The 9,718-nt window shown below is 40.6% G+C and overlaps 1 long non-coding RNA gene across 1 annotated transcript in view; it reads right to left on the reverse strand.

Moving 5' to 3' along the window:
* Positions 1–8,539, reverse strand: part of LOC118598325 — a 12,673-nt gene extending 4,134 nt beyond the window's left edge. Inside the window, exon 1 of the long non-coding RNA XR_004947450.1 lies at positions 8,480–8,539. This is a non-coding gene — a long non-coding RNA (uncharacterized LOC118598325). The remainder of the gene's footprint in view (positions 1–8,479) is intronic.
* Between the last annotated feature and the right edge of the window lie 1,179 nt (positions 8,540–9,718).

The following is a 9,718-nucleotide window of genomic DNA, read 5'->3' on the forward strand; positions in this document are numbered from 1 at the left end:
GCGGAGAGCAGCGGCAGCCAGGTGCGCCAGCGTTCACTCCCTTCCTTCTTCTAGAGCCAACACCTTATCATATAATGAGAGTGTAGAGTAAAGAAAACGTCCATTTCTGGTGCTGTACGGGCGCTGGTACCTGAATTTCCCTGAGAATTTCCAAAGGGATTAATAAAGTATTTTCTTTTCTATTCTAACATTTTTAATAAAACATTACATTTCTAGCATGACAAGAGTGAGTTTAAAACAGGCAGTCAACCTAATATACAAGGGATTTTTCAATATAAGATGAGAGTTTGGTGATGTCCCCTTGAACATGAAATATGCAAAATACAGCAGTTCTCAGAAGAAAATAATTACAACTTTTTGATACACGGATACAGCATTTTCAGCACAGATCAGTGGACAATTATTTATTTTGTGACAGATGTTTCACACATCAACTTTACTGAACTTTTAAGTGTTTGAAAAAGTCTTGACTTTGTTCTCTGCAAACGGAAGATTTCAGAGAAACTTTTCTTCCTGGCTTTGCTCCACAGAAACAAACCACAGCAGGAGGAGGAGCTTCACAGCAGAACATGAAGCTTCATGTTGGAGCTGAAGAGCTGCTGTGTTCTCTCTGTTCTTCACTCAGTACCAGAGAAAAGAATGTTGCTGCTTCTCATCTGGATGATGATGGTCTCCTTTCAAACTGGTAAGTCATCAAAAGATGCAGATGGAAAAGGAGATGATGGACAGGAGAAACATCTGGAGATGTTTGAACTGATTTACTTTGAGATGATCAAAGTCAGATTCAAGATTAGAATCCAAATGTCCTGATGAAATCTATCTTTGTTGTTTCCAGGATCCTCTGAGGATTTACTGAAACCACTGAAAGATGAAGTGATAGATTTGGAAGGAGAAACTGTCACTCTGTCCTGCATATATTCTGGTTCTGTTTATAGTGTTCAGTGGTACCAACAGAAGTCCAGTTCATCTCCTCAGTTCATNTGGAAGGAGAAACTGTCACTCTCTCCTGCAAATATTCTGGTTCTGTTTATAGTGTTCAGTGGTACCAACAGAAGTCCATTTCATCTCCTCAGTTCATCCTCTCTGACTTTTCTACAAAAACGGAGAAATATTCAGTGAAACATGACAAACCCAACCAGGAGTTTCATCTGCAGATCTCCTCTGCTGCAGTGACAGACTCTGCTGTGTACTACTGTGCTCTGCAGCCCACAGTGACAGGAAACAACAAAACTCTGTACAAAAACCTGCAGAGAAAACAATACAGTTCAGCATCCACTAGAGGGTGTCACACACTTTTAAAGCACTGATTGTAGAGTCATTGGACTGATGACAAACAAAGAAACATTGCATAGGGATCTGGAAAAAAAACATCTTCAGTTTGATTGGATTAATTGATCTTTTAGAAAAAGCTCATTGATCCCCCCCCTTAAATTCTTCCTCATTGTGCTGCAGTGGAATAAACAGAGTTCATCTGCTGTCTGTGTGTCTTCAAGAACTCCAAAGACATGTTGCTTTACCTCTTTTTGCTTCTATCTCACATTCTAGGTGAGTTTAAGAACAGAGATTCAAGTTTGCTTGAAGCTGCTGCATGAACTCATCATCTCATTCATCTAATGGCTTCATTTTCTCCACTTTTTCCAGGACTCACAGCTGGAGACACAATCTCTCCTGATCAGGATCAACTTACAGGAACTGAAGGGAAATCTGTTACAATGAAATGTAACTATCAGACACGTTACAGGAATATCACACTTGACTGGTACAAACATGATTCTGAACTTCAGGCTCCTCAGTTTAATCTCTGGAAAGGAGCTAAAAGTTACAGCAGCTATGAACTTATTCCAGATAAACGATATGAATCCACAACAACAGACACATCAACTGAACTGATCATCACAAAGTTAACTCTGGCAGACACAGCTCTCTACTACTGTGCTGTAGACACACAGTGATCCAAAGTGTAGAAGAGGCTGTACAAAAACCTGAAGACAGATATGGACTACTCTTCAAAGAGGAGGGAAGTGGTTTTCAAAGCACAGCTTCATATCAGATGGATTCTGTTCATTCCTGTTTGATCAGAGTCTCTGTGGTTACAGCTGCTAATGAAACACTGAGGGAGGATTCACATCAACACATGATCCACATCAACCAATAAACATCTACATCAGGGGTCCCCAATCTATGGTCCACAGGCCAGATCTTGCTTGCCTCCACATTTGGTCCAGCTTTCTGAACATCAAGAGATGCATGATTTTTTTTTTTTTATTTTTATTTTCAGTCAGACCATGCAATCAAGACCTGAATAGAATGTGTTTTTTTAATTGTACTCTTCTGTAGACTGTGCTCCTTTCTGGTTATGTGGGGCTTTCTGGAAAACTTAAAATGTTTGAGTTCAGACCCGTCGTGCAATTTTTACTCTTCTTTTTTTAGCCTACAAACCGATCCCATTCCCACATCAGAGAAGAAAACAGCTATGTGGCTGAAAAAAAGAAATAAAGATTTGGGATCCATGATCTACTTGAAGGTTCAAACAGAAACCCCGGGCTTACACGGCTAGTGTTACGGCTCTGTTGCGTGCGCCGCAGTCTTTTCCCAACATTAAATGTGCGAGAGAAACTTCCACTGCAGGCGTTAAAGTCCTGTGACTGCGGACTGACCTCTGCGTCGCTGCAAATCCGTTTCGTTGGGTTCAAATTTTGAAGGACGATGCAGCTGATCGTCATCACTTTTTGTGAAGTTGGGGTTATTCACGACTTAAACCGGAAACCATGCGAGCAAATTTAAAGTAAATCCGGTATATTTTCAAAAGAAAACGAAGTTTCCGCTGAACTCGCCGCTTTCAGCGTGTCGTAAACATTACGTAATTTTCGGGTTACTCAAAATGTGTTGCAGCACAGCGTTGTCAGTCATAACCATGGACAACGAGAAGCTGATCATAGAGATCCAGCACTACTCTGTCTGGGCTGAGCTTTCACAGGCTGAGGCTGGAGCAGCAGCCAGTGTAAGACATTGGCTGTAGCTAGTCCAACGAAGCCTTGACGATAGCGGTATAAGCCCGGGGTCAGACTCTGCTGTGTATTACTATGCTTTGCAGCCCACAGTGACGGTTCAATAAACTGTTTTTTTAGGAAGCTTTGGGCCTGTAGACTCAGTCTGTTCTGTCTCCAGCAGATCAGGGAAGGAAAGCAGAACAACTGTCTGCATATAAACTCAGATAATCATCTTTGGTTCTGCGAAACTCAGATACATTTTTAATAGTCTATCTTAGTGTACTTTTCTTTGGTATGGTCCAGTTTATAATGGTCCAGACAATGCAGCTGATTGTTTCTACTCAAAGTTGTATCATCTCGCCGCATTCAGGGTGAAGCTAACAACAATTACAAGAGAAGTAATCCAGTCGCTCAATTTTTTCCACATGACTTTTGGTACTTTGTAAAGTATATACAAAGTATTTAATGTTTGAAAGAAGATTGTGAGTGGTAAAAGAGGAATAAAGCCTTTTCTTGGCGCTTTCTTTTGCTGTAAAGACCTTCCGCCAATCAACAAGTTTCAACTGTAGCACCGCACTGACCCATCTGTTTCATTTTGTTATGGACCTATGACCTACGGAGGACTAAAAAGGGTACAGTTACATTCTGCTTAATGGGTACATTGTATAATTTATAATGGAGCGTACCACACTGCTCAGTGGAAACAAGGCATGACAAGCTCAGGAACAGAAACCCTGCTGGTATCCAAAGTCAGGTCTTAACAGTGTTTTGTCCTGTGAAGTTTCAGTTTCATATAATTTAAATCTAGAAGAGGTGTTCTAATGTTGGACAAACTTCAGCTCTCATATACGATCCATCCATCAAGTTTCTAAACCCAATTTATTTATTGCCAGAACTTGTCCCAGCTACTGATGAGTGAGATCAAGGTGTACCCTGGACAGGTCGTCTGTCTGCCGCAGGGCACAATATCACTCCCACATGCACGTCTAAGGACACTTTAGAGTCACCAGTTAACCTATGTAATATGTTATGTTTTTGGATTGCGGGAGTTATCCTCAGCCATGAGGATAGGATGCAGCGCCAGGTCCTTCTCCACACCCAGAGAGTGCAGCAGGACATAAAGGCTGTTTAGCCCCCAATGGTCTCTGGGTGTCATAGAGGAGCTCACGCTGCCCGCTATCACCATGGAACCAGCACTCGCTGAAGAGGTCCATGTGAAAGCGCTGGAACGAGGGAGTGATGAGAATAGAGAAACTTTAGTGTTGATTGTGATGACCTGTCGCTCAAAGCCTGCCTGGAATAACAAATGTCAGTGAACATTTTTGCTTCACGGAGTCACTGAGCGACTTACAGCCTTGTTATTTCATGTGGGCCAACTGTAGCCCCTCACAGGTTTGGCCATTTTCACATGGAGATGTAGTGCAGGCAAAACCCTACCCGCGGGGGGGAGTCATGTCCAACACTTAACCAGAAGGAAGAGGAGCTGAGAGGAGAGGAAGAACCGATGAAAGAACAGACAGAGAGATTGAGGGAGGAGCTGAGCTGTTAGTGAACTATAGAAGAGACACAAACTTCCACTTTAACACAGTTCAACACACAAAAGCCAAACATCATCTTTCTCCAACATGCTGTCTGTGCAGACATCTGTGTTCACTCTGCTGCTTCTAGTCATTGGAACAGGTTGATGGATTCTTTCAAAGATACATTTCAGCATTTGATGTTTGTCCATCACTGATCTGACTTCTCTCTTCCTTTAGATGTCAGCTGTGAAGAACTCACTGCAGTCAAGAAGGAAGAGTCCACTTTGGAAGGAGCTTCTGTCACTCTGTCCTACAAATATAAAAATGCTGCAAAAGGAAGTGATTATTTCTACTGGTATCGACAATTTCCAGGAAAGCCTCCAGAGTTTCTGATCTCTCACACTGGAACCAATATATCAGCTTCACAACCAGTTCCTGGATTTTCTTTCAAAGTGAGTGACGACCGAACCAAAATGGATCTGCAGATCTCCTCTGCTGCAGTGACAGACTCTGCTGTGTACTACTGTGCTGTGAGGCCCACAGTGACAGGAAACAACAAAACTCTGTACAAAAACCTGTAAAGGGAACACAACACTCCACAACATCCACTAGAGGGCGTCACACACTGTAAAAAGACTGACTGTTTATTCAGTGGATTGATGACATGGAAACAAAGCTTAAGAGATCAGAGAAAGCAGCAGTAGAAGCACTGAACTCATTTTGGTTGAGTTGAACTTTAAAGGAGTTAATGGCCCCGCCCACCGAACTTTTCCTCATCGTGCTGCAGTGGAAGAACAGAGTTCATCTGCTGTCTGTGTGTCTTCAATAACTCCAAAGACATGTTGCTTTACCTCTTTTTGCTTCTATCTCACATTCTAGGTGAGTTTAAGAACAGAGATTCAAGTTTGCTTGAAGCTGCTGCATGAACTCATCATCTCATTCATCTAATGGCTTCATTTTATCCACTTTTTTCAGGACTCACAGCTGGAGACACAATCTCTCCTCATCAGGATCGACTTCCAAGAACTGAAGGAAAATTTGTTACAATGAAATGTAACTATCAGACAGATTACAGCCATCCTGAACTTCACTGGTACAAACATGATTCTGACCTTCAGGCTCCTCAATTTATTCTCAAGAAAGGAGGAAAATATGACAGAAACGAATACATTCCAGATAAACGATATGAATCCAGAACAACAGACACATCAACTGAACTGATCATCACAAAGCTAACTCTGGCAGACACAGCTCTCTACTACTGTGCACTAGAGACAGACAGCACAGTGATCCAAAGTGTAGAAGAGGCTGTACAAAAACCTGAAGACAGATATGGACTACTCTTCAAAGAGGAGGGAAGTGGTTTTCAAAGCACAGCTTCATATCAGATGGATTCTGTTCATTCCTGTTTGATCAGAGTCTCTGTGGTTACAGCTGCTAATGAAACACTGAGGGAGGATTCACATCAACACATGATCCACATCAACCAATAAACATCTTTATAAAGTGTTCCAACGTAATCTACCATGAAAACGCATCCATCCATTTCCTAACCTACTTTGTCTCTTTTGTTAATCATGGATTGCTAGAGCCAATCCCAGCTACTATTGGTTTAGGTCAGGGTACACCCAAGCAGTAACTCTAACACGTTGGGGGTGAAGCCATCTGGGAAGTGACAAAGCATTCTGTGATTCAACCATTTTAGTTTTAGCATAAAATATTTTCTAAATGTATTTTCATTAATATCACTAATTATTTATTGTGATTTTTTTATATGTTAAAAACAATAAGTTTTCTCAGTCATTCATGTTATTATTTTTATCAAGTTCATTCAGAAATGCTACAACACCAAAATCTCTTAATGCAAAGTGACTGATGTCACACAGGTGATCCAGATTTGAGAGTCTGCTCCACCGGGACAAAAATACATTTGTGTTATCTTCTCACTATAAATAAACAGTTACTTTGACTCTGTGCTTTAACTACATATACATTGAAGAAATTAAGCATTTGAACACTCTGTGATTCTGCAAGTTCTCCCACTTAGAAATCATGAAGGAGTCTGAAATTTTCATTTTTGGTGCATGCCCAATATGAGATTCATAATCTAATGAAAAAAAAAATGGAAATCACACAGTATGATTATTTTTAAATAATTTTGACTTTCTCACTGATCAGAATGAGCATTAACCCAAGAAAACATCCCTACTGTGAAGCATGGGGGTGGTAGCATCATGCTTTCGGGTGTTTTTCTGCACATGAGACCGGACTACTGGTCTGTATTAAGAAGAGGATGACTGGGGTCATGTGTTGTAAGATTTCAGGGAACAACCTCCTTTCCACAGTTAGAGCATTGTCATGGCTGGGTCTTCCAACATGACATTGACCTGAAGCACAAATCCAGAATAACCCAGCAGTGGCTCCAGAAGAAGCATATCAAGGTTCTGGAGTGCCCTAGTATTCTATACCTCAAACCAATAGGAAGTCTTTGGAGCGAGCTCAAACTCCATGTTTCTCAGTGACAGCCCAGAAACCTGACAGATCTAGAGAAGATCTGTGTGGAGGAGTGGGCCAAAATCCCTCCTGGAGTGTGTGTAAGCCTAGAGAAAAACTACAGGAAACATTTGACCTCTGTAATCACAAACAAAGGCTACTGTACCAAATATTACTTTGATTTTCTCAAGTGTTTAAATACACATTTGCCTCACTGTGTTAGAAAGTAAAACACAAGGAAATATGGGTCAAAGTCAGATCTTTACAAGATGCATTTATTTTATAAAACAGATTTAAGGACTCAAAACATCACAAGCATTAACCACTGACAATCCTATATATTTGAAATTAGCTCAGTCTTTCAATAAAAAGATCAGGGCTATAGAGTCCAATGCTGTAATTGTCAGTAAAAAAAAAAAACAGTTTAAATTTATGACATTATTTAAAAAAACCTCAGTTTTACGTGAAGCGGCATGGCTTCCTCCCTTCACCCTCTCTGGAGTGAAGGAAATAACCATTTTGGTGCCGGGGATTGCATCATGCACTAAAATAGCTATTTCCTTTATTTCAGAGATGGTGAAAGAAATAACAATTTTAGTGCGCGATGAAATCCATGGCACCAAAATCGTTATTTCTTTTACACCAGAGAGGGAATATCAGTTTTGTTCCTGGTAGAACATGATTGCATTGTGCAACCAGTTTCACGCTCCTGACATGGCCAATGTCACTTCCTCCATAGTGAATGATGAGAAGGTCAGGGGCTGCTCTTTCTTCTAAGCTTGGAAAAAAGATCTAATGCCATCCCAGCAGAACCAGGAGATGCAGATGCCTGTCACGCCCAAGTCGCTGTGATGGTTTAGTTGAGCTGAACTATCTGATGTCCAACAGACATGACCATCAATAATCCAAAATCTGATTGTAAATACAATACATTGACTCAATGAATATTTGTACTCATGCTGTTTTAGCAAATATGTGTTCAAAATGCACAGATTTTTTTTATGTTGTTTGTGCTCAAGATACATAAACCATGTAAATAACTGTTTGATTTTTTTTTCCATAAAATTAGTTTGTCATTGATGGAACATTAAATACTCAGACCAGCCCGTCTGGTACCAATCATGCTACATTCAAAGCCACTTAAATAACCTTTCATCTCCATTCTAATGCTCGTTTTGTACTGCAGCAGATTCGTCTTCATCAAAATTTACAACTATCGGACATTATTTCCAGAGTGAGAATGTATATGAGCGGTTTGGAATAAAAAAAGAACACCCCAAGAACACATGAAGGACATACTGTATCTCCATCTCTGAAATCCTCTTCCTTACTCCACCAGAGGGCGACATAGTGAAGTGGGCGGGGCTCTCCTCCTGCTCTGTGTTCAACATTCAGTCAATAAGAAGTGGTGCTGTGAAGAGAACAATTGTCAGAGTGAATGTTGAACATCAGCTAGTTTCTCCTGTTGATTGAAACCTTGTTGTACAGATGGAACATTGGCTGTGGATTCTTCTTGCTGCTCTTTTCTTTGGTAAGACACAAAGATCAACATGTTTCCTCTTCAAACACTTCAACACATTACTGAGCTGTACATGAAGAGCTGTTCAAGCTGCGGATTGTTGTCCTTCAATCAATCATCTTTATTGATTCATCTCTTCCTCTGCATGTTCTGTTCTTCCTCAGAGTGTAAAGGAGAAGACAAAGTGATCCAACCAGGAGGAGAAGTCATTGCTGCTGAAGGAGACTCTGTCACACTCAACTGTACCTTTGAGACCATTGATACATACCCCTATTTGTTCTGGTACAAACAAGAAGAGAAAAGTTACCCAAAGTACATGTTAAGACGTTACTCATCAAGCAAAGATAACGCTCCAGAGTTCAATAACGACAGATTTAAAGCTGAACTCAAAGACAAATCAGTTCCTCTGAAGATCCATAATCTTCATGTGTCAGACTCTGCTGTGTACTACTGTACTCTGCAGCCCACAGTGACAGGAAACAGCAAAACTCTGTACAAAAACCTGAAGACAACTTAGTATCCTTACAAACCACCAGAGGGTGTTGTATGTAAAAAAATAAAGTGCATGTAAATATCAGCAGTACTTTATCAGTCTAAAAATATTGGACCTGTAGACTTAGTCTGTTTCTGCCTCCAACAGATCAGTGAGTGAAAGCAGAACAACTTTCTGCAGAAAAACACAGACAGACTGAGATAATCATCTGTGGTTCAGAGAAAGTGCTACCAGTCCTTTTCCGTGAGTTTATCTAAAACCCATAACTCAGGTTAGAAATCTAGAATTTATTATAAAGTCACACTAACAATCTGGGCCTTCTCATAAATTCACACTTGAACTCTCTGTTACGCCCCATGTGGTCTAGGGGTGCAGGGCCTAACATTAAGGTAAATTAGAGGAAATAAGTGTGTAACAAAAACACAACAAAAGTCTCCATAAAAAGTATAACAATATTTACTTACAAGAACAAAACACCCAAACAATAACAAAAAGTGAAGCAAAAGGCTTCAGGGTGAACCAAGGCCAAAACAACAAACAAAACCCCAACTAGCTTAACCCAGGGAGCTTACCTGCAAAAGAAACAGTAAAAGAACGACAAACACTAACCTCCCTGGGGCCCGTTTCAAGAAGCAGGTTTTGTTGGAACTCTGAGTTCGTGAACTCCAAATTCGGCAAAATTCTGAGTTTTCGGTTTCAGAAA

Source organism: Oryzias melastigma, unplaced genomic scaffold, assembly GCF_002922805.2.
Source record: "Oryzias melastigma strain HK-1 unplaced genomic scaffold, ASM292280v2 sc00331, whole genome shotgun sequence".
Classification (NCBI taxonomy): Eukaryota; Metazoa; Chordata; class Actinopteri; order Beloniformes; family Adrianichthyidae; genus Oryzias; species Oryzias melastigma.